The sequence below is a fragment of the Pteropus vampyrus genome, unplaced genomic scaffold, assembly GCF_000151845.1.
Source record: "Pteropus vampyrus isolate Shadow unplaced genomic scaffold, Pvam_2.0 Scaffold18, whole genome shotgun sequence".
In the NCBI taxonomy this organism is placed as follows: Eukaryota; Metazoa; Chordata; class Mammalia; order Chiroptera; family Pteropodidae; genus Pteropus; species Pteropus vampyrus.
Window position 1 is genome coordinate 8,872,757 of NW_011888799.1, and position 26,081 is coordinate 8,898,837.

General features: G+C 39.0%; 1 protein-coding gene and 2 pseudogenes across 2 annotated transcripts in view; 2 read left to right on the plus strand and 1 right to left on the minus strand.

The window, feature by feature from the left end:
* The window catches only part of RCAN2 (regulator of calcineurin 2), a 241,914-nt gene that overhangs the window by 126,687 nt on the left and 89,146 nt on the right, over positions 1-26,081 (minus strand). The window lies entirely within an intron of this gene.
* LOC111736182 lies at positions 10,351-10,469 on the plus strand (annotated as a pseudogene).
* On the plus strand, positions 21,249-21,367 carry LOC111736186 (annotated as a pseudogene).

Genomic DNA, 26,081 nt, shown 5'->3' on the forward strand with positions numbered 1-26,081 from the left:
AGGGCAGACTTTTCTACAATGAGTTTGTCCAGGTAAGACTTACTGAGGACAGAAGAGAATTCCTGCTTCTTTCAGGCAGGATAAATAAATAATAAGCTAAGCTAAGCACTTCAAATCCCCCCCCCCAAATTTACCAATTAGATATGTGACTCTACTGCCTCAGAGGTGAGTGAATAAAAAGGTGTAGAGGGGCAGTAGAACGCCCTACCAGCAAACTATGTTGGTTTTCCTATTCTGTGTCCTAAATTATACAAGATTTATTTATATTAATACCTACCATGGGACACCTCAGAAGTATAAGCATGAGTCTGCTGCTCATGCCTGTGACTGTGTATTACGCTTTCATCATTTTATTTCATGGTATTGCCAGGCCAGTTCTACTCAACAGCCGTTCGCCACCCAATATTAAGGCAATTTATGAGAGGAATAAAAATGCTAAGTTGAAAAATCAGTACCACTTATAAATAGAATTTATTCCTGCTAAGTGGGAGTATCAGAACACTTTTGACTCAAATAACAGAAAATCCAACTCAAATTGGTTTAAATATCATGTAGATTATTTAGTTTGCATAGCTTGGAGCCTGGGTGCCCATTAGTAAGCTGACCACCAACAAACAGGATAGGATAACTCTTAGACTAGTCATGCTATGGTGGAGACCAAGATGGGGTCAGTTTCCCCTGAAGCACATGAACTGAATGTGAGAACAGTGAGTATACCCCCCCAAAAATGGGGGTCCCTAGGAAGAAAAGGAAAGTAAATGGCGGAAAACCAACAAGTCCAAAACAGTTGTCGCATTCAAAGTTGTTCTTTTTATGGCATGTTTCTGTATAAATAACATTTTGGCCATCACTGAGATCTAGTTTCAATCAGTTGAATTTCATAAACAAAGAATAGAGCACAGATTTTCAATAAAAATGTGTTGAATAGAGACCAAATGTACTAAACCATCGTATGCATGGCCTGGAACTGGGCTTGGACTAGATAAGCACAGAGACCTATTCCCACTCTACTTCAAAATTAACTTATAGAAATTCTATGTACTATAATCAAAGGAAGAATTCTCTCCCAGGCAGCATGCCCAAGGATGTTTCTTATTACCCAGTCAACTGGGACTGGAGACACAAAACAGATGGGGCAGAATAAAATGGTCATGACCACAACAGCAGTAGATATCATTTGTTGAGCACCTCCTCTGTACAAGGCTCTGTGCTAGACATTCAAAAACATTTTGTCATTTAATTTAAACACTGCAACAATTTTATGAGCTGGGGATTATCTCACTAATTTACAGACCAGGAAATGGAAGCTTGGTGGTAAAGCACGTTGCCCAAGATTACCTCTGAATCCAAGCATGCCGTTCTGCAGCCCTCAGACTAAGAGCTGTGCACATAAAACAAGACCACTTCAGAGACTCTACTTGTTACAAAAGAACAGCTCCTCAAAAACCATGCCAACTACTAGCTGTCAAGTAGCTACTTGTAGGTCCTGGCTAATGTCCTGCTGGATCCTTTAACTATCAGAAGTGTAGGTTGCTCTATTTGTAAAGTAAGGAAAATAACGTCTGACCCAAGGATAGTGTGTTTTCTGAGCTTATAGGAAGATAAAAATGAAATGGTATTTCAGACATGTAAGAGACAGTAGAGATCCTGAGGTCAAAGGAAAATGAGTCCCAGAGAAAAAGAGTCCCTTGTCCCCTGTCATATTCCTAGCGAACAAAGGAGCTGGGATCAGCATCCAGATCTCACATTGTTGAACCAGTGCTCACTCTGTACATCATTAATTACAAACACACCCTAGCAGTGAGCTACAGTGAGGCCATTGGACAATTTAGCATTATTTCATGAAGATCATTTTCTTTGAGTTCCTCATAAATTACTGTTAATTTTTGTTGTTCAACAGGCAGTTTGGTTGTTGACAGATAAACTAAAGTAAAGCTACAGGGTTAAGAAACATAAAACCTGAGACTCTTCTGCTGTATTAGGTTGGTATTTTGTTTTTCACACAGTAAGAATTAACTAGTCATTAAGCAAAGGAAAACATACCGGTACATTTGCCCCCACGTTTTCCCTTATCTTTAAATAATTAATCAAAGAAGTCAGTGGTATGGTACTTTACATATCTAGTAAAACACAAACAAATAAGACAGGGACACCTAAGAAAAGTAGCAAACATAACACAGTCTTAAAGTAAAACTTATTGACTGAGATGTATGTATGTATAAGGAGACAGATGATGAGTCAGACTCTGTCTCTGTTCCTCCCCGCACCCAACCCCACCTCAAAACTCTACCCTCAACTCCCCTCTCTCCCTCCCCTTAGAACCAACCCCAGACCCGTCGAATACTTCAAGCAAGATCTGTCCCCTGATGTTCCAGCCAACAGATGCTGTCACAGCAACATCCCTAAAACTCTACTGCTGCCATGTCAACCCAGCACATCGATGCTGCCTGCACTACAGAACTCAACAAATATATTGTAATTATTTCATTGTTTGCACCCCCTAGGAGACAGTAAGCTCCTGGGGGCAGGGACCATATCTTATTCTCTTGATTTTTTTCATGGTATAGCACAATGTTTAGAATATAGAACATACTAATTGCAGGATATGCGAATTCCTCAAAACCTGCTATGGCTCCCCCAGTACCTACTACATCAAAAACCCTTTTATTTTTCACCTGCCATGCCTTCTCCCATAGGACATGGAAGGTGAAATATCTTTCCCTGGCTTTTCTTGCTAAAGAAACTCATCTTCCTTGAATCTATCTCAGGCCTCCCCAATTGCTCCCTCTTCTAAATTTCTATGGCACAATTATGTTCTACTTTGTACTGTTATTTTAACATTTCATACATATCACTCCAGCTCTTTAACAGAAAATTGTTTTTAAAATTTTTTCACAGAGCCCTATACAATTTACACACACACACACACACATACACACACACACACACACACACACACACACACACTGATGCTTCTTATTTGTTGTACAAATGAATGGATAAAATATGAGACCAATAGATTGTAACATCACAACTATTTTCAGCCCTATGAATCTAGGATTGATTTTTAAAAACTGATTTCTAGATTCTATAGGTTAACACTGTAGAGAAGCCTGTGTTTTGACAATGAAAATAAATAAAACCAGTGTGAAAATTCACTCTTCCCATTTTAAACTTAAATTCATCAAGCCTGCCTGTTTGTTCGACACAGCCCAGAACTTTTCCTTATCAAACCGTCCTTGTCAGAGTATTGTTTAGAAGCTGTAGAAATGTGATGCCTATTTTTCAAATAGACCAGTTACAGAAAGATGAAAGAAAATATCTTTGCTGGAAAAGAAAAAAAAATAATCCACTTCTGGTACTCACAAAGTTCAACTCGTGAAATTCCATGAAAAATCACTGCATGGTTCTTTGGAAAAATGAAACCGGCCTAGAATACTCTTCCCACATCTACCTGTTATACTTGTCCTCTTTCGAACCATATTTTCTCAGCCTGCATAGTCTTCCTCCCAAACACATACATGATCATGCCTTGCCCAGGATCACATTGTTCCCCTGTTCAGAATCCTTCAGCGGCAACTCAATACCTGTGAACTGAAGTCCTTAAGAAACGCCTTTCGAAACCTTCTTAAACATGGCCCTTGTTTACCTTTCTGGCATAATCTCTTCCCCATGCACCAACTTAACCAGCCAATCTGCCGCTAGGAAGACAACACCTCATATTGATGCTTCTACATCAGCGATCAGCAAGCTTTTTTCCCTGAAAGGCCAGGGAGTAAATATTTTAGGATTTGCAGGCCATATCATCTCTGCCAAAATTACTCAACTCTGCCATTGCAGCACAAAAGTATCTGGAGCCAACATGTAAAAGAATGGATGTGGCCATGTTCCAATAAAACTTGATGGCAACAGAAATTTGAATTTCATATAATTTTCACATGTCAGGGAATATACTTCCATTTTTTCAATCATTTAAAAGTGTAAAAATCATTCTTAACACCTGGACCATACATTTGGCAGGATAGGGTCTACTGGCGTAGTTTGCCAACTGCTGTTCTATGACATAGTACCTGTTCTTCTTGCCATGTTTCTCTTTCTCTCATCTACAAATCCATTTTTATTCTTCGATGCCCAACTCACATGCTCCCAAGCTCCCAGGAAAAAATATCAATTTCTCTCAGTGGTGACTTTGTGCCTCTTCCTTTCTGCTCCCCAGAACCTTTTGGTTATACCCCTAACAAGGAACGTGATGTAATCAGCTTTGGCTGTTGTTATTTGGAACTCACTAGATCATGATCCTCTGTGATCTTATGTCTAATTCGACTTCACATGAACTTCACATCCTCTTCCCGCTGCTATACAATGTCTAAGGCAGAGTCGATGCTCAGTAAATGTTAATTTAATTCTAAAAATTTGTTCCTGCCTCTTTCCAAAACCTACCTGGAGTATTGATAATAAAACCAAACTCGAGCACTAAGATCATGAAATCTAAGGTGAGCAGATCCTAAGGACTGATGCCATCACTGAGACTGGGCTCTGCACCTCCTTTGCTAAAAGGTAAAGATAATAATTCCAAGGTCTCATTAGAAAGGAGGAAGCAGACTACATATTCAGCAGAAGCAAAGTTTTGTTTCTTCTTTCTCTCCCGGCATTAACTTTTAAAGGCAGTGGCTCATATGGATATTTGTGTAGGGCATTTGGCAACAGGCTGGATATTGTCCTCTAAGACAATTAATATTGCAAATAGGATGTGATTTTTATGTGGCTGTATCTCAGAATGACTTGGGAAATGCAAAGACAATTCCACAAGGAGAAGAAGTCTCAGGATGCTGCTTTCCAGAGCTATAACTTGAAATGTTGACAGAATTTAGAATATACTCAAGGCACAGTGGGGGACCATGTCCTTCAGCCTATCTTCCCTAATGCCTCTTCTGTAAGGTTGGAGGCCCATGTTTGATAGGCTGCAAGCTGAAGACTGGATCCCTGGGCTAACTTCTAAATGAGAGAAAGGTAGAACTGATATTCTCTCCTGAAAAATGGAGGCGCTGAAACACACTGTCCCCTAATTGGACACTCAGAGGAACGTGCTGACAAGGTTGTCGGCATGTTCCAGTGGAAGCCTGGATGCTCCTCAAGCACCTGTTCAAAGATTTATTTAAGACTCCAGACATCTCCTCCAAAGAGCCTAGTGGAAGTGACTTTAGCTTGGAAGATGTTCAGAGTGGGCAGTGGCCCTTCCTGGCATAATGCTTTCATAATGCTTTCTTACAAGACTGAATCGGAGTAGCAGAATTCTCAGAACTGGCAGGGTGAGTCAGCTATGAAGTGTAGCCTAAGTTAAAGAACAAGGGACTTGGTGTACAGTGTTATTTATTATTAACGAACTGAAAAAGACCATCAAAGCCAAGAGCCCAGCTGTCTTTTTCTGGCAGAAGTTAGCTAATGGGGCAGAATGCCTCTTGAGGTCACTCCCAATTTGCGGTATCAATACTATTTAGTCAGCATAAATAAGGAGCTTACTTCTTGCTTGTTACAAAGCATTTACATTCACTTTAGCTAAAATCATATTAGCCCATTATACTAGTAGTTATAAAGATGGGGGCTAAATCCTGACCAGCCTAGGACGTCAGGGAGGGAAGGACAGTGGAGGGTACTAGTTCAGAGCACACAATTTAGAATCAGAAATCCCGACGGGACCACTTATTAATTATCTGACCGTGGGTTACTCTATCTGTTCTATGCCTCAGTTTTCTCATCTACGAAATAGAGATACTGATAGTGACCTCATAAACTTGTTATAAGAATAAAAGAATCACTACGTGTGTAATACACGAACACTCAGAAAATGTCAGCTGCTCCTATAATTATTTGCATGCCCCACAGTATCTGCCATAGCAGCTTGCACACAGTAGGCGCTAGCTAAATATTTGCTGATTAATTAGCTAATTTCTTGCAATTAAGCTGATGACCATTCATTTGCTAATCATGATGCCAGTTCAGAGAGGCTGAGATTTGCCTCACAGATGCCGTGAGTTTCATGATCTGTTTATAAATAGTAAAAGCTTGTCACTTAAAAATGGCTTCTTATGAGTGAGTAAACACAAGAGAGGGAATGGAACGTGATAAAAGAAAACTTAACATCTTTTAGCATTGACAATTGAAGCCAGAGGCTGCTCAGCAAGCTAATGAATACCAGGCCCAAGGTCTGAGGCACTCAAAAAACTCTAATGCTATTATTATTACCTTTATACCTCATGATCTTGAGATCTGGCTATAGTGATTCTGTCTTGATAGAAATACAGTGTTTACAAGAGTATTAATAACTTGAGATTTATGTACATCCCATACATCTTAGGGTGTATGGACCTGATGATGGCAATGAGTCCTATAATCTTGGAATATTTATTTGTAAAGTGTGAGACACTAAATAGAACTATCACATTTGGTGGTGCAAGCTGTACACTGCACAAGCCTTAGGACACAAGTCACATGGACCAAGAAGTCCCTAGAGTTATGAAGTGTGCAAATCATTGTTGCTGCAGCCCCAATAAATGGTGCTCAACCCTCGTATCTGAAACCTTCTTGTTCCTCACTAAAGATACTGAACCTAGAACAAAAGTTTCTTAAGAACAAAATTGGTATACATTTTGAGGAGATATTCAGCAAACGAATCGGCTAGTAGTGTTGATGGAGTAGAGAGTTATTCTTTATGAAAAACTGGTTACATTATTTTGGGTCTATCTAAAGGGTTCTAAGCCTAACGTGCATATTGAATCAAATTGTTTAAATAGTGACCTGGCATTCAAAAGAGGCCTTCCAGAGAGCAGTAGCCAAATAGGGACATACTAAGCTTTATAAGTTGATATGATTAATGAATCAAATTAGTTCTGGCCCTAGCCGAGGAGTGTGCATGGATCTAGAAAATAGAAGGCCGGTGAGTGAAAATTATAAAGCTGGAAGAAGTAGGTCTCCAAGCGGGCTGAGGGAGTTTGCTGATTATGTGGTTACAGGAAACCTGCTGGGCCTGAAACACAGGAAACAAAGAGGCTCTGCTACTGGGGAGAGAGGCTGACTACTTCCAGGCACGACACTCTCTGGACATGAGATACCAGTGTGAAATGATTTACTCTCTGAAAATTAACTACTCTGGGTATCTCAAGCACCATCCAGGAGTGAAGAGGTTCTGGAAAGCACAGCTAGGGACCACAGCTACATCAGTTCAGTGACAGAAAACCTCAACGGTTCTAGGAATAGAACATAAAATTACAAGCATTAGATAAAAGAATTGTGAGGGTCTAATTTTTTTCCCTCTGTAACTCATTTTAGCTCAGGTAATTTCATGTAATCCAATTACAAAAAATGTTAGTGTTTCCTGATGAATATGGTTTTTATGGCTTTATAATAGCACTAAGAAGCATTCTCATTTAAATGAAATGATGTTTAGGGGATTTGAATAATTGTCTCAGATTTAAGCTTGACTCATTATTAAATAAAAATACTTAGCTTTCCTCTTCTTCTCCTTTATCCCAATCTGTAGCCTAATGGCACCTTATTTCCAGGTAGAAAATCAAAGCTTTAGAAGGAGCATGGTCAAAAGCCTGAGTGTTGTTACTGATGGTGGCCCTGTTAAATGTAATTAAGCTTCAGGAAAAATTCCTTTCAGATCACTGTGTCCTTGGGATTTTCCCAGGAAACTGGGGAAGGACTGCTCAATACCTTTTCTTGCAGTTCAGCAGGCAGTAGCATTTCTGCATCAGAAGGACAAAAGCTTTTGAAAAAATCCTCCAAAAAGTGTCTCAAAAGGTATATATGGAGTTCAAATGTGTTGGCTATCTAAAAATGGCTTTTTTTTTTTTTTTTGGCAGCAGTAAAAGCAAAGACCACAATCCCTTTTGCCAGGTTAGTACAGATTTACAGTCCCTTATCTGAAATATTTGGCACTAGATATGTTTTAGATTTCAGAGTTTTTCCAATTCTAAAAGGAATTACAGTATGTCTGCCATGGAACAGGCCCCAGAAAGGTCTGGGACACCCCTGCAGCAAACTGTATGAACAGTCACACCAAGGAATAAAGACAGACTAATAATAGCCTCACCTCAGGTCAGGTCAGGCGTTGCTGCCAAATGAGATTGCGCCAACCCTTCATAAGAAAAACATTTAGTGTTCAGAGCTTTTTGGATTTCAGTACCGCAGATGAGAAACTGACTACCTGCCAAATGTTCAAAGATGTTATGGCAAAGCTACAGAGCAGTGGTTCTCAAAGTGTGGCCTCCAACCAGCAGCATCAGCATCACCTGGGAATGTGCAAAAAATGCAAATTTTCAGACTCCATCCCAGACTTACTGAATCAGAAACGCTGGAGACAGGGCCCAGCCTTTCAGGGGATTCTGGAACCCACTGCAGGGTGAGGACACTACATTACTGCAAAGGTTCAAGCATAAGCACTGGACTAGGAGTAAGGAGAACTAAGTCCTGGGTAACTAGCCATGGCACAGAATCTTTTGGGTTCTTTTTTTTTTCGTAATTTGGTTTTAAATCTGCAAAATGAGGATTGAGTCTACCTGCCCTTTTCTTTAGCAGGATTGTTATGAAGCTGTCAAGGGAGAATACATATAAAAAGGTTTTATAAATAATAAGGTACTATATTATTTTAAATAAGAATAAAATTATAGAACATTATTAAATGGAACAAAACATAATTAAATGAAACAAAACTTAATTAGCAGATCAGTGATATCTAACAAGACAAAGTAAATAAATTAAAACATACAATGGTACTTCTGTGCCTGGAAAAGCAATATAAGAAAAATTCACTCACAATGTTATCTTCCTCAGGTTTCTTGTCTCTGGGAGATGCAGAGTCATGTTCTCAATCAGCTCAAATTAAAATGTGACGATATGTGAATAGATTGAAATAGTCAATGAAGCACACATATGAATGCATTTTCATATGCCCTACCCCGTTTCATTCCAGAAAAGATTTAAGACAATATTGAAAGATAGGTGGCATGTTCTGCTGTTTGTATTTCTGTGCTATGACCAGCAAAGAGAACAATCCAGACAGGCAGATAATATAATGGGAAGGGCCTTGAATGGAGACTCAGAAAACCTGAATTCTAATCCCAGCTCTGCCACTAATGAATATTGCCCTTGGACAAGTCCCTTGAATCTCTCTGGGCTTCAGTTTTCAGCTCTAAGCACCGCTCTTTGGTTCAGTTCACTTATCCACTGCTCTTTTCCGGTTCCTGGAATTAGACTCTATAAACTGAGGTGGGCGGTGGGGGGGCGCAATATATGAATTCAGTGAAAATGGACATGTGATAAGCTATCTCCCTTTCTACATATCCAGGTGGGTTTTAGCATATCAAGCCTTCATAAAGTAATCCTACCATATGTTCTGGTTCCCCTTAAAGGCCAAGAGTATTATTTGCAGTGCATTTCCATTAATGACAATTATTTCTATTAAATAAAAAGTCTCATTAGGGAAAGCTCAGCCCATACAGGAATGCTCCTCTCTGCCATGGCCATAGCCCAGTGATTAGACTTCAGCCAAGGTCACTGCATCCTTTTCCCACTGCTCACCTTCGATCAGAGGTGACAGCATACAGCTGTCCTCTTCAAACCCTTTTGGCACTTTTTATCTTACCTGGCAAAGCCATATTTTTGAGGGTTTCTTGGCTGAATCAACTGCCTCACGAGGTAAACAGCCCTGCAAAGGCACTGGCTTCTATTTACCAGAACTGTGCTTCTCATACATCCATAGATCAAAAGCTCTTAGAAGTACCACCACACTCACAGCATAGTGGGTTGCCTGGAAATTGAAAAACTGGCCCCCAAGCAGCATAACACACCTTTTCCAATTTTCCAACACATGATTTCCAATTTTTATATGCTCATGTGGGAGGCAGTGAGGTGATTAAGAATAAGACTGTTGGGTATCAGATTGCCTTCCAACGGTTATTTATATCTCGGATAATTCATTTAACTACTCTATGCTATGATTTACACAGTGATAAACTGGGAGTATTAAATGATATTTTTTGTTAAATAGCTAGGCCATTACCTAGAGCAGCACCTCCCATGAAACAAGAGCTTCCAATCAAAATTTTATCTTCCAGCTATTCTCTAGTTAAGTCATGGAAACTACATTCAGCTAAACCGTGGAACCTTCAGAAAGCCATGGTAAGACAGAAATAGTTCCCCTCGAGCAGAAGATCACAATTCTCAGAAGAATGAAAACAGTTCCATTCATACTCACCAAACTCAAGTAAATACAACGGCACAAGTACAAATAGTGTAAACCCAGCAAAACAAACTTCAGGTCAGTTTTAAAAAATCACATTATAGTTAGTCTACAGCCATGCTATCCTGAACTAGCCCAAAGCAGTCTGATCTCGGAAGCTAAGCAGGGTCGGGCCTGGTTAGTACTTGGATGGGAGACCACCTAGGAAGACCAGGTACTGTAGGCGTAAAAAATTAAAAAATAAGGGATTGTAAGCTGATAAGGTCTTTGCAAACTGTGCGGTCAACCAAGGGTTACCTCGCCTAAAAATAAGAGAAAAAAGAAAAAAAAGAAAGAAAAAGAAAAATCACATTGTCTATTTAGAGTGGTTCTATTAATAAAAGTGCTCCAGTGCATAATTTAGTTTAAATACTGCTATACTCATACCATGTTTTTCTAAGATTTGTACGTTTTTAAGCAAAACAAGACCATGTTGAAATTAATCTAGAATATTATGTCAAAATAAATTCTAATTGAATGTGATTAGAATGCTCCATATATGGCAATGAAAATGAAAAGCAGGTTTTTCATTACAGTTGCTTCCTGGAAACCTGTCAGAAAAAAACCACCTGAAAAAAACATTTCTCCTTGAGAGATCCAGCATAAAGTTATTTCCTGTGTCCACTAGATGGCGGACTTGGGTTCATAGGGTCATTTGCTCACCCATCAATAGCTACAGGTGCAGAAACTGAAGACTGGGTCCCAAGCACAGTCTTCAAACAATACAAAGAATCTATTACGTGCAATATTTGGTGCTAAGTTCTGTGGAACAAAGAACATAACCAACCTAAATCCTCCTCTCGAGGAGCTAATCATCTAGTAAAAGAGAAATAAATCCAGATAAAGTGATGACGGTGGAGATGGAACACCAGAGGAGTTCAAAGGAAGGAAGATAGTCATGCAGCAGGGCAGTGATGTGGGGGTAGGAAGTGAAGCAACCAGGGAAGGCTTAGTGGAGGAGGAGGCATTTGAAGTATGCCTTGAAGGAGGAGTAAAGTTTGTATGAGTAGAATGAGAGAAGAGGAGTAGAGGAGTAAGGATATCCAGGAGTCAGGAAGAGCCTAGATAAAGGCCTAAAGGCAGGCAATTCTCTGCTTCCTCTTCTCAAAGCCTTTACTCTTTCTAAAGGAAATAACTCTTGTGACACAACTTAAATCTTTCTTGTCAGACAAGAAATGTTTGAGTCCCTCAAGATTAGAAGCACAGTTCTAGCCCTCTGGGTGTTCTCAGACACCGATATGGTGTCTGGGTCATACCAGGTGCTCAAAAGTGCTTACTGAATATATACATAAAATTAATGAATGAATGATGTTCTACAAGTTATGCTCTGCAATATGGCAGCCAACTAGCCATTTATTTAAATTTAAATTAATTAAAATAAAATAAAATAAAATTTATAAATGCAGTCTCTCAATTGCACTATCTCCCTCTCAAGTGCTCAGCAGCCACACGTGGATGGTGGCCATCGGTGCAGATACACAGTATTCCCATCATTGCAGAAAGTTCTATTAGTCAGAACTATTCTAGAAAGTAAAAATTATCTCAAGAACTAATTATTATTGAGAGTAATTTTCTTTATCTCTCTGTGTGTATATATATGTGTATATAATGTTTTTTGTTTGCCTAAAAATACTTACTTTCCTTAGATCCCCGCCTTTCCTTCTTGCTCAGTATTGTGGCTCACTGACTCCAGCCAGGCTGCTTCCCAGGCTCCCTGGACACTGGATGTGTTAACAAAAGTCTGGATGCAGGGTAAGTGGGAGGGTCTCTCTCCGCACACTGCCCCATGTTGGCTTTAGGAGGCAGCCCTGGCCATGAGCAGCAGCATATCCAGCTCTTTTGCAGTAGAGAGAGGTCAAGCTAAAATGCTTAGCTCATTAGTCACCATCTTCCGTAGCAGGAGAAAGAGAACTCATGTTGCAGTCTGAGCAGTTCTCCAGCTGGTGCCATCTGCATGCAGCAGGTTGACATGAAGAGACTGCAGACATCACAGATGTTTAGCTCCATACTGAAGACTCTAAACATGTAAACAGCATCCTCCCACGAGGTTCTAGGACCCACTGGTGGCCTTCGCTGCTGGGCACTGGGGATACCACTTCTTCCCCACAGCCCTTCAGCCTTGGGGGTAGGGCCGTGGGATGGGGTTAGTGCCTTCTTGCTTTGTTAATCTCTGGTTTGTCTCTCACCGTTGCCTGTTCAACTTCTCAGCTTGTTCAATGCCTTTAAACTAGTTCCCAGTATTAAATTCCTTCCCTTGAACTACCTGGTGTGAGATCTGTTTTTCTGACTGAACACTGACCAATATATTATGCCTAACCAGGTGTCACATTTGAAGGCAAGCAATTATTGGTAGAAAACTAGCAAATTTGGACTATCTAGTCAGATAAGAAGCAAACCTTGAAGCTGTTCATGTTCTCATATCCCAGGTGCAGCATAATTAGCATTACTTTGCACTATGGAGGGCATTTCTATTATCCTAAAGCCCATTTAATTTTTTAAAATTTATTTATTATTTTTTAGGCAAGGCAATCCTTGGTTGACCTCACAGATTTCAAGGACTCTGTCAGCTTACGATCCCTTATTTTTTTATTTTTTTATGCCTACAGCATCTAGTCTTCCTAGGTGACCCAGCTTAGCTTCCGAGATCAGACAAGCACGTTCAGGGTGGCATGGCCGTAGACAGCCCATTTAATTTTTATTAGTTTTTACTGCCATTATTTTTCCATTTTCCACAGAAAGCAAGTGAGTCTCAAAGAGGTCTCATAACTCATCCAATGACAGATAGATACAAAGAAGAGAATCTCAAAGCTAAGTCTGTCACAATGATGAGAAACAAATGCAGCCTTGCACAAAAATAATATTTACTGTATGTTCCATTTATATGAAATTCTTAAACAGGAAAAACTTATCTAAGGTGAAAAAAGTCAAACAGTGCTTGCTTTCGGGGGGTGGGCAGATCGCTTGGGAAGTGATACAAGAGAACGTTTTGGAGAAATAAGTATACCCTCCATGGGGAAAAAGGGATGGGGCATGAAACTGTACACATTTGTCAAAATTGTAAAGTTAAGAGTTTTCATTACAACATATATAACTTATCTGGCAAAAGATGCACTGAAAAAAATCTAATCAAGCATGAGGAGGAGGTTTCCGGAATTATGGATCAAGCAAGAACAGCAGAATGCTGATGATTGTTGAAGTTGGGGTTCATCATACATATTCCACTTACTTTGCACATGTTTGAAATTTCCCATAAGAAAACATTTTTTTTTTTAATCATAAAAAGAACCTCTAGATTTCTCTGACACCAAGGCTCAAGCTCTTTTCACCAGCCACTTTGCTTCGAAACAAATTTAAGTACATTCACACACAGGAGGACAATTGCAATCCAAGGAAAATACAGAAGAGAGGTACAAACCCACAAGGAGGGGGATTGGGTAATCAGTCAGAGCATAAGCAGCATCCTACATTAGGCCAAGGAATTGCATTTGATAGAAGAGGCACCATCACCTGGCTCCTACTTTGCATCTTTGCATTACCATTATAAATAACACTCAGGCTGGAAAAAGCAGAGCACCCATGGTACGAGGAAGCAGAAGTGCAAAACATGAAGACATGCAAATGAATCAAAGTTCTAGAAGCAGAAAATTCTTTAAGCAACTTTGGAGGAAAATGAAAAAGAGAGAGAAAGCCAGAAGACTAAGGTCAGGCAAATACAGTCCTAATTATTTAAGAGGAAAAAAAAAACTTTTCAAAGGTTCCCTGTGGCCACAGGGTACAGTCTGGGTTCCACAGGGGGAATACAAGCAATGTTCTCTGTGAACTGCTCTGCAGCTTTGTCTCTTGTCTCTCCTGGCTCCTTCTTTGCATTCTGATGATAGCAAATTTTTTTGTAGCTACCTGCACTCCACCTGCTACTTCAGGCCTCTGCAGTTTTTTTCATGCTGTTTCCTCACATTGGAATGACATTAGCCTCCTTCCATTTACTCTTAAAGACTCAGTTCAGGAATTACTTCCTTTAGGAAGAGTCTCCAGAAACTCGGGCCCCTCCCTGATGCTTCCACAGCATCCTACCTTTTTGCCTCCCACAGCGCTGATGATAGTTAAGGTATCTGATTGGGTACTAACCTTCCCACTAGGCTATCATCAGCTCCTCCAGGGCTCCATCACGTGCTATTCATCTCTGTACTCCCAGATCCTAGCCCAGTGCTTCGTACTCTGCAGGTGCACAATAAATGCTTGTTATACTATTATATAGCTGTTTTGGAGCTGGTGATTCTATGTGGCTTGTGAATACAAAGAAAATCGTAGTGGCCTTATAACTTTCCTGAGGCTGCGCAAGACTCATCCATGTCCCCCACCTATTGTCTCCACTGGGATCAAGAGTCATGCCTTCAATTAGGTTGTCAAGTTCTGAGAGAGCGATGTTTCAAGTGGGTATTGAGATTACCAAAGAGCCTGTAACTATCACTCCCACTGTCGTCTCGTCAGACGATTTTGGAATGGAGGCTAAAGGAATGCTGGCAAAATTCCTCTATCACATCACAAAAAGTAGTTTTGTCAAACATCTACCTCGATGATGATCGTTTATCTTATGAAATGATAAGAACAAAGAGAAATAATCAAAGAACATTGTTTTTTGAGACCAAGAAAAACTGGCCACTCTCTTTGAATGAATTCTGGTTAAAATATTTAGATGTGAAATGTTTGCTTGATGTTAAAAGCAAAACAACTGAAGATATGATCACAAGAAAACCAGAGAAGATTTCAAGGCAATTGATATCAGAGAATGATCTTATTGAAATAGAGGACTCTTAAAGAGAACTTAGGGCACAGAAGGCAAATTCTGTGTCACTGATTCTGTAACATTGTGAAATTGTTCCAAGTCCTATCCGACATCTTTTTTCAAAACTGTTAATATTCTATAAATATTTTTAGACAAATGGAGTGCCAAATATACTGCCTGACCATGATAATGTTTTCACTGCACCTGTGGTCTTTTTAGAGTACAGATTCAAACTCCAGGGCTGAGCCACACCACTTAGAAAATCAAGTCGTTTTACTTTGCTTTGCATAAGACATAACTTTAGATAGGTTCTCTGTGGAATGTGACATTTGGAACTTTCCTATCTTCCTTTATTTTTTATGTAATGCATTGCTGTTCAGTTATTGACCTGTTATAATTAAAAATCAATCAAACAAACCAAAAACTGTGATTACCACAAATTTTCTTTACTTTATAGAAGTCCAATTGAGCCATGTTAACCTTATTTCTGTTAGGACTACTAGTATAAGGGAATGTCATACGCAGTGTTGGGCATAACTTCAAATAGAGAACCAAGGCTTAGGGAGTTAAAGGAGAGTATAATTGGGACTTGGAGCAGTGAACATCATTTTTGGAAGCACATTCATCTTGGGAAAATTTCTCTCTCCGTTTCCTGATATATAAAATAGTTATAATAGCAGCTCCCTTGTAGGAGGTTGAGTGAGGAAACGTATGTCAAATGCCCAGAGGCGTATTCGGATGTCATGGCAGCCACACGAATGGCAGGAGGGATGAGTATCTCAGGACATCCCTGGACAAAGGAGGTTGAGACAAAGACCAGCCAGGCCTCGAATCCACAGCTCCTGTGTCAGAGGGAGAGGTGTGTTCTGTGGAGTCAGGCAGCCTGGAGCACATCCCAGCTCCATTTCTCAAGCTCTCAGACCTGGGCACATTACACAACTGCTCCGCACATCAGTTTTCTCGTTTGCTATTATAATCAGTCCCCTGAATTGCTCCCCCTATGATAGAGTTTTCAGACAAACTGGTGATAATAACAGTATCTACACTTCATTAGGCAGTTGTGAGGATTGATTGAGATCATGAAAGGAAAGAGCCTGGCACATAACGAGGTCTCAAAAAATGTGGCTGCTTAACTGCAGCTGACAAACTGGAGGACAGGCTGGTACAAGAGGAGTGATGTACTAAACCGGAGCACTGGGGAAGAGTTATGGTGCCTGACTCTGTCAGAAGGTGTATATGTAGGGTGGGCATCTTCGCTTATGAGGCTGATGTGAGCAGCAAAGTATGTTGCCATTGGTTTCCTTCTTCAGTGGACCATCTACTCTATTCTCAGGGCCACGAGCTAACAAAATCATGGAATACGTCTCTTATTCCATCCTAAAGACGAGATGACAGTGGGAGTTGGGGACTTATAGTTGACTAAACTAGCAATCACAAGAATACTGATTGTTAGAGGATATCGACTCAGAGGATCGTAGCAGGTTAGAGAGTGTGTTTACTGTGTTCACTGACAACACAAAAGTGGAGGGAGGAAGGCTTTGAAAATGGGGCCTTACACTTTGGAGATGCTCAGAAATTACTGGTTGCATGAATGAATGAAAGAAAAATCAAGATTTATAAGGCTGTCAATAGGCTAAATGACAGGTCAAAAATCAGGATGGAATATAAAGGGGATAAATGTTAAGTTTTGCCAAATGGTAGAGATATTTTTCTGATAGAAATAAATGCAACAGAGATTTAGGAGTTGTCATCCATTACCAGCCTAACAGGTAACCATATAAGGTGATTTAAAAATGTAGACTGAAGCCATGCTATAAGATTCAGAGAGGAAACAGGCCCTCTGAACTGGCCATGGTCATGCCTTGTGGTGTCCTGTATTCAGTTTTAGGGTAATGCTTTAGGAGCTTCATTTATGTTCTGGAGCAGATACAAAGGTGAAAAACCAGTAAGAGTCTGAAAACTCTATCACATGGAAGCAATTCATGGGACTGATCATTCTTAGTCCAGAAATAGAAAGAAGACTTACTGAGGACATGAGAGCTTCAGAATTTAAATATCTGAAGTGCCAGCAAGTAGAAAATGAAGATGAATTAGCTTTATTAGTAAACTGATAGAATATTTATTGAATGTCTATACATTTTACAAATATTGATTGGCCACTTGTTCTGACAGGCACTGTCCTAGATGTGGGGGAAAGGTCTCTGTCCTTATGAAGCTAATGCTTAATAGAAGATGGGGAAGACAGTCAAGAAACAAGTAAAAGACGAATAATTTCTGATCATGGAAAGATGGAACTGTACACGGTGTCTGCCTTCAAACATTTGCCTTCAAATCTAGTAGGATATTCTTACCCTTTGTTGTTCCATTAATTATATGAAGAAACACTGTAATTCAATGAAAGAAAGAAATTTCTCCCAATAGAGCACGGACTCCGTCAAAAAGTGATAGAATGAATTCTACCATCGGAAATTTTATAAACAAATCTGCATGGCCAAATTTTAGGGCCGCTCTGGGGAACTGCGGAGTAGGGAAAAAACTAGATGGTGCCAAGAGCTCTGGAATTCTTTGACCAATACAATTGAAAAAATGGTAGGTGGCGACGTAGGGTTGCTAATTTTTTTAATATTTCTCAGCATGTTAACAGAAACCATACTATTATTAACATCTTTTAATTACAGAAAGGTCATTTTCTTAGAGACCTACACATGACACAATATCGGAATAAAAAGTTCTCTAAGTTAAGTAAATTTGGTTATATTAACATTTCATAACATTGGCTTTACTCTTCTAATTTTGCAACAGACCATCAAAAATTTCACCATCAGCCTAAAATTGTCCAGAGACTGCAATTTGAAAACGGAACCGGTAGACCTTTAAGTTCTTCCTCATATTTTAAAAATGTTTATGTATTATCAAAATTTAGTATACTGTTTATATGTGTGGTTTTGGAGTTATGTTAATGAATTTAAAACCAAGTCTCAAACTAGCTATGGGAAAGTTATTTAACTTCTCTGAATCTTAGTTTTTACTCCTGTGATATGGAGATAATAAAATTACTTACTCAAAAGAATTCACTGCAATAAAGCAAATGAAGCACTCAGTATAGTGAGTGACATGCATTAAGCGTTCAATAAAAAATGATAGCTAATAACTCTTTTTGTCAGATCTTCTGCCTCAAAAGAAATGATGAGGTGCAGGGCATTTCTTAATGATAATGGTGTCAGTACACACCATTTTCTAAATACTCTTATTCCTCATAAAGAATAGATTGCCTTATTTAGCATGTAATACTTGAACCCTGTCCCCTACTGACATGAGAGTAAATAAGCATCCCAATTAGTTACTAAAAGGATGGTTTTGTCTTTCTCTCCTATATTACTTGTTTTCCTAGGCTCCTACTTCTGACTGCTCTTGCCTACGTTTTCTGGCATTAACCAGTTTCTCCATAGAATGCTGGACCACTTACTGCCTTTTTTTTTTTTGTCTCTTCCATTTTCTTTTCCACCTGCCTGCTTTCTTATGAGTCTACCAATGGTACTGCTTTTCCTTACCTCCTCCCAACCCTGCCTGCTACTGCCAACATGACCAGCACTCTTAGCACACTTTGAGAGTAAATAAGAAACTTTGACATTAATGTCAATAAATCTTGCTTCATTTCTTTAGCAGGCAATAGAATTTGTCTGAATGCTGCGATGGAAACTTATATCCTTAGGCCTATGACTTCAAGTCTGAACGCTCAAGCAATATGAAAGATGACTGATGTTTGGAAGTTGAGCTACCAGTCAACCTGCCATGACTCATGCTTCTTGACAATGCCCAGCAGTGTCTATTCAAAAGAATGCATTGTTCTAACAATAGCTAATGCTTCTCTGGTAAGGAAGTGATATTGTGGCTTCATTAACAGTGATCAGATGTAAGTCCTTGACAGGTGCTGAGCACCCTAGAATTCAAGAACTCTATTTTTCAGCAGCAGTAAATCTAGACAAAAAGGTGCTGAAATAAGATCTTTATATAGAAGTCCACTGAGAGATGTCAGTGGAGCTCCTATGATTTGGCATTTGCATAAACTAAAATGTGCTGAATAAGTCCTGAATTACTTTTCATTACTGCCTATGCCAGTTCCACATTTATGACTTATTAATTTAAAATGTGGCTAGGCAAGCGAGAGGAATAAAAGCATAGAGTGGTATAATTAGTGAACACAAGCCAAGAATAAAAAACTGCTCCAAAAGTCAAGACATTCGAACTTGTTTTAGAGAATTCTTTTATAGACATGGGTTATGTCTAAGCAATTCTTCAGGATCTTAGTAAATAAGTGGAAGTTCCTCCTTGACGGAGATACTGCTATACATTTTACTCATGCCCTTTATTTTTCTTTTCCCTTTAAATTTTCTATATAAAAAGTAGACCACATGGGACCTTGTGGGCCACTGTAAAGCTTTTTTGCTTTTATCCTTGGTGAGACAGGAGCCACTGGAAGGTTTTGAGCAAAGGGGAGACAAGATCTGCCTTACTTTTTAACTGGATCTCTCTTAATGCTTTCTGGGGATCTGGGCAAAGAAGGCAGACCAGTTAATGGGCAACTGCAGTAATCCTGGTGAGAGATGATGGTGGCTTAGCCCAACCAGGGGAGAAGCAGTGGAGATGATTAAAATGGTAGTAATCATTTATTTTGAAGAAGCGCTAAATGAATTCATTGATTAGATGTGTTTTACAAGAAAAAGAGGAGTCATGGATGACTACAAGACTTTTGGTTTGACCAACTAGAAGGCAGAGTTGCTATTTCCTGAGATGGGGAAGACTAGAGAGAAATAGTTGCTGGGGTGGTGATAAGGTGGGGGCGGGGGTCGGGGAGAGACAGACCATGAATTTGACTTTAGATATGTAAAGTTTGAGAGGCCTTGACATCAAGTAGGGATGTCAAGGAGCAGATGAAGATCTAAGTTGGGAGTTCAGGGCACAGATCCAGTCCAAATACATGCATTTGGGAGTTGTCAGTGCACCTGTGGTGGTTAAAGCCATGAGATGGAATGCGTCCAGGGAGAGAGGAAAGACAGATTCAAGGCCGAATATAGGACATAACTTGAGGTCGGGAAAAGGAAGAGGAGTCACCAAAGGGGCAAGAAGAGGCCATAAGTAAGGTAGCGTCCCAAGAACCAGATGAAGAAAATGTTTCAGCAAGGAAAGAATGATCAGCTGTATCAAAGGCTGATCTCCATAATATTCAAAAACAATTTACAAATGTAATCAAATTTTTATTCCTTTCAAAATTAAATAACACATCTAATATTAATTACACATTTCAAATCAAAATTTCAAAGCTAATTTGTCAGATACTCTAATATGTCAGACTGTTTCAAATACCTTTAATAACAAATAAACACAAATAAAATTAATGGTGACAAGATGTATTCTTAAACTTAACACAAAAGCATTGAGGCTGTGGAGGTTGGCTCGTTTCACCATTTCTCTGCTTTCTTTAACGTCTTCCATGGTTGTAAAGTCATTTTTCCAATTCAGGAGGAAACATTTATCCAATCAGGGGTGCCATATTCATTAGGTCAAAGATTCAAGACTGAGACATACTAAATTATCTGTCAAATTCAATATGAAGTCAGGGAATCTGGACACTGTATTTCAAAGCCAATTCTCCCCAAATTTCAGGTGAATAAACTGATTCCTTTCTAATCGTTGACATCTGTGTGCTATGTCAGCAGGGGACACTATGCACAGTCATTCCAGATGAAATATAGTTTCACAGCTCTGCATATCACACATTTCCTAAAATATATTTTAAGTTACACCTTCATTCAATTTTTATCATAAGCTTATTTCAATGTTTTATCACCAAATTAAGGTAGAAGAAATTCTGCATCTTTAACCAAGTTGCAGCTAATTTCTTTTACCTTAGATTAGATTCAACTAATGCACTTGTTCCTTGATTGAATTCCACTTTCCTTTCCTATTTTTCTTGTCTGGATCTTGGCCATATGCTAGAATTATTTTTATTGAAGAGAAGATTGAATTTAAGGTCCACGGAGCAGTGGGACCAAGCACATATTGGATTTCTTTATTCCAGGGCATAACACTGACAGCTACTGCCCCAAGGTTTCTTAGAATGGTGTTCAGAACTGTGAAGGAGCCACAGCCTACACGTCCTTGGCTGTAAGAATACCACACAGGGTCTATGGCTATGCCATCCAGAATGTGCCCGATTTTGTCTGATCTCGGAAGCTAAGCAGGGTTGGGCCTGGTTAGTACTTGGATGGGATACCATCTAGAAATACTAGATGCTGTAGGTGTTAAAAAAAAAAAATACCACAGAGAAGAGCTATAGACTCAAGGATGAGGTCTGGAGGAACCACAAAGGAAGGTCCATATGACTTATTCATTCAAAAGACATTTATTTAGCACCTTGAAATGGACTCAAGTTTCTGTCCCTCCAAATTCATATTTTGAAACCCTAACCCTCAATGGGATGGTATTAAAAAGGTGGAGTCTTTGGAAGGTAACTGTGTCATGAGGGTGGAGCCCTCATAAATGAGATTAGTGTCTTTATAAGGAGAGACATAAGAGCTTTCTCTCTCTCTCTCTCTCTCTCTCTCTCTCTCTCTCTCTCTCTCTCTCTCTCTCTCTCTCTTTCTCTCTCTGTCTCTCTCTCCCTCTCTCAGAAACAGCAAGAACACAGCCATCTGCAAAATTAGGAAGTGGGCCTTCACTAGAAACTGGTTCTGCCAGAACCTTGATCTTGGACTTCCCAGCCTTCGGAACTGTGAGAAATAAACATTTGTTGTTAAAGCCATCCAGTCTATGTTATTTTTATTATAGCAGCCTGAGCTAACTAAGCCACACCTACCATTTCCCTGGCACCGTGCTAGGTGCTAGGCAGGGTTGAGATGCATCTATGTCCACTGGCATGGCTGTGCTGGTAATTTACAACTGGAATTTACTCTGATTGGTCAGTCATTGTTCTATATCGGCTGTTACATATAATGAATATCATCCCTGATGCCAAAGGTACTAAAATGTATAGAATACATTTCTGTCTTTTAAGGATTTTTGTTTTAATGATCTCACAAAGACAACTCTCCCTTCTGATCCCTATTACAACAACCTCGATAGCCAAATAATAAACAGTAACCCAAGATATGCTTTTTAGACCTGTTGAAGTTACTGTGCTTACCAATAAATGGCCTAGTATGTCTCCACTTATGTAACTTTCTAAAACTGACAAAATTAAAGATATAGGAACCAGTCAGTGTTTTCCAGGGTTGGGAGGGGAGGGGCACAACTATATGGGGTCATCCAAGGGAGTTCCCTTGCAGTGAGGGAACAGTCCTCTATGCTGATTGTAGTAGGAACATAAATCTCTATATGCAACAAAATTTCATAGAACTACACACACACACACACACACACACACACACACACACACACACACACACACACATTGAATGTACGTAGAAATTGATGAAATCTGAATAAGCTCTGTAATCTACTTATTAGTATAATCCCAATGTCAATTTCTGGTTTTGATAATGTACTATAGTTAAGTAAGATGTTACCTTTGGGGAAAGATAGAGGAAGGGTACATGGAACCTCTCTGTACTATTTTTCATCTTCTTGTGAGTCTATAATTATTTCAAAAAATTTTAAGAAAAATTATATATTAATTCATTTAAAATAATAATAGGCCCTTTACGTATACACGAATTAATGTGCTATATGATATTAATGCTTTTTCATTTTAAGTCAGCTCTTCCTGTCCCAAAGTAGCCAAGAATGAACAGTTTTCGATGATCACTTAAGCTCTGCATCCTCATCCAGCTATGACTTGCCACCACTATATCTTCATTTATCTTAACATGTTTGATTCATAAAATTATCACGTGCAAAAATCTTTTAAACTTTGCATTCTCTTTAGTGCAGAAGCTCTAATACTAGGACAACATCCTATATGTAAATAGATCATTATTTATGTGCACCGAAATTTAAGAATAAACACATTCATCACAGCATAGTTTATGACAGCAGAAACCTAGAAGAAAATCTAAATATCCAGAACAGGTGATAATAAGTACCCTTTGATAGATACCCAGAATGTCAAATTAAAGACAATCAAAGTGTTATTTGTAGAAGAATACTTAGTGATTTGGAGAGCTGCCCTTAATATTTTACGAAGCGAAAAAACATTCTTAAATAGGGTATATAGCAATATATATATATGTATTTGCATAGAAAAAAACAGATATTTAAATGTTAATGGTGGTTTTCTCTGCATGATGACATTACAAATAATGTTTATTTTCTTCTTTTGAATTAGGTCAATTTCTTAAAATGTCTACAGTGAATTATAATAAATATAAAATTTAAAAAATACTGCATATTTTAAATCCAGTGTTTCTAAAATGTAATGAGAGGGCAGAATTCCAAAAATGTTTTCACAGTGATCCGCAACTACTGCTATGAGAATTTTTAATGTGGTCTTTTCCTTAAGCTGATAACCTTAACAAAATAATATAGATATATTCTGGATCAACTGGATGATCACGATATGTCAGAGATGACCACTGCCCATATTTGTGTTTATTTTGATGTCTGCAAAGTTGATGAGCACTACTACCCTAAATCTTACAAACTAATGAGAAAAAAAAACAAAGTCAAATGCGACAAGCACTGTATTCATAGCTTGTAAAGGTCACAGCCCACTTCACAAATTAGGGTTTGCAGAATTTCCAATAGAGAAAGTCCTGAGAGAATATCAGGCATGCAGAACTCAAAAGAACTTGCCCTAAGTAATCAGTATCCAATTGACAATGTAATCAGTGGTTAAACTTTAGCAAAGAGTATAGTCAGTCAGCGTTATATGAAGTTTGTTTTTAGTTTTTATTGTATTTAATTTATACATTTGTTTCGGTCTTATATAAAAGCCATAACGATAGGGATTTTGTGCCTTTTTAGTTTTGTTTCATACTCATTTAAGTATTATATTGTTAAAAAATATTAAATTGACTGGAGTCTATACAAATATTTTTATTTTTGAAAGTGTCTGAACCCTGCTCAAGTATGAGAAGCACAGTTCTAGAACCAAAAGTATTCCCTGTGCATGAGCAAGTACCTTAGAAGCCACATAAACTCAGGGCATTGAGATCCTATTTAGTCTTGTGTACTGACACTCCTAACAGGATGTCACAAACAGAGGAGTGGACCTGGTTTCAAAAGTTTGTTACTAAATTGATTATTTGGAACCCCAAATACATTTCCCCCCTCACAGAAATTATATTAAAAACAGTGTTAAACTCCCAAGTCAGCTGACTAAAGCTCTTTTAATATAAAATGTTCCTGAACCAGGAAGAACGATGTGTCCTGGTGATAAGGGGACATTTTTAAAGTGTTCCCTGCTACAAAATAAATGCTATCATACATTCATAGAATCCTCTGAAATTTGCAAACACCTTCACATAGCCTGTCTGTTTTAATCTTCACATTACAACAGTTCGATAAATAACATCACAATTCTCATTTCATAGAATTTTAAGAATGGCTTCTCTCTGCCTCAGCCCTATACCCTATGTCAGGAAAGCACTTCTTAAGATATACCCTCCACGGATCACCTGAATGAGAAACATCTAGTTGTTAAACAGGAACATTTCTGAGCTCCCGTCTTGGTCACTGTCAGAGAATCTCTGGGAAAGGACAAAGGACTCTGCTTTTCAACAAGTTTCCTAGCGAATATTATACACACTAAATTCTGAGGACCACCAGCCGAGTATAATCAAAAGCACAACCACAGCCATGTTTTCCGGAGATAAATTTGGCACAGTCAACGATCTCGATGCCCACAGCGGGTTGAACATTCTGGTAAAGGTACTGCTCCTTCTGTTCATTCACAAAACCCTTCCATGCAGTCCATGTTTGCCCACAGGTTCCAGTAAGAGCCTCATGGCCCCGGAATTGCCTCCTTTCTCACTCTTTCCTTCCAACTTGGGCAGGACCCAGCTCACGGTCTTGTCTCTTTCTGCTCGTTTGAGGACACTTGTTGCCCATTCCTACCACTAAGCCTTTGTCAGCACCCCCAAGGGTCTCCTTACAGTTTGAATTTGGGGAAAGGGTTGAATTCGGGTTTCTTCCCTCATAGAATATCCTTGAATTCTTTGTGCATCCCTCTCAGAAGTAAGTCCATTCCTCTCAGAGCTCTAATTATCAAAGGTATTGAAAGGCGTAGAGAGATAAAAGCACAGCAAAAGCCCTCATAGTGTTTCCCTGAAAGTGTTCCTGGTTGATTTTTATTAATGTAACAAAGGAAGCTGGTCCATGATGCCCCTAGTTTGAGTATGCTCAGTTCTGTTTTGAAGTAACTTTTAAACTACAGTGGAATTAGCTGGCATTAATTTAATTTCTCCCTAACATTTCCCTAAAGCTTTCTAAAGCCTTCATAATTGTTGGCACATCTTTGTTTATGTGGCAAACTTATGTCCTTTAATTCTAAATAATAAATACAGTAACTCTTTGGACAATGAAAATACTAATAGTGAAATCAAATGACTTCTGTCCATTCCCATGGAGCCCCAGGGACATAAGATACCTGAGCTTCTGCCTTCGTAACAAGGAGACAAAGTGGTATTCCCCAAGCATAGCCCGTCAAGCCCCCCTGAATCAGAGGCTAACAGAAGCTCTGCCGCAGGACTTACAAACTAGGGCTGAGGAAGCGCCAGAAGCAAAGCTTGTGTAGAGTTGGGACACGGTGTTTGAGAACGTGTATAGAGGTACATGTAAATAAACAAATAAAGTTGAAAAAAGATAGCGTTTTTTTTAAATCTGGGAAAATAGGTAATATTGCCACTAAAATATTAAGAATGTAAGCACCTGAAAAGCTGAAGTAACAGAAGTATGAGAAACAAAGACAGAAACTTGAAAGAACTTGGATTCAGCTTACCAACCGACATGTGCTCACGGAGTCCTTATATGCTATTTGAAAAAATATTTTATGTGTGTGTTGTTTGTCTAGATGTGTGT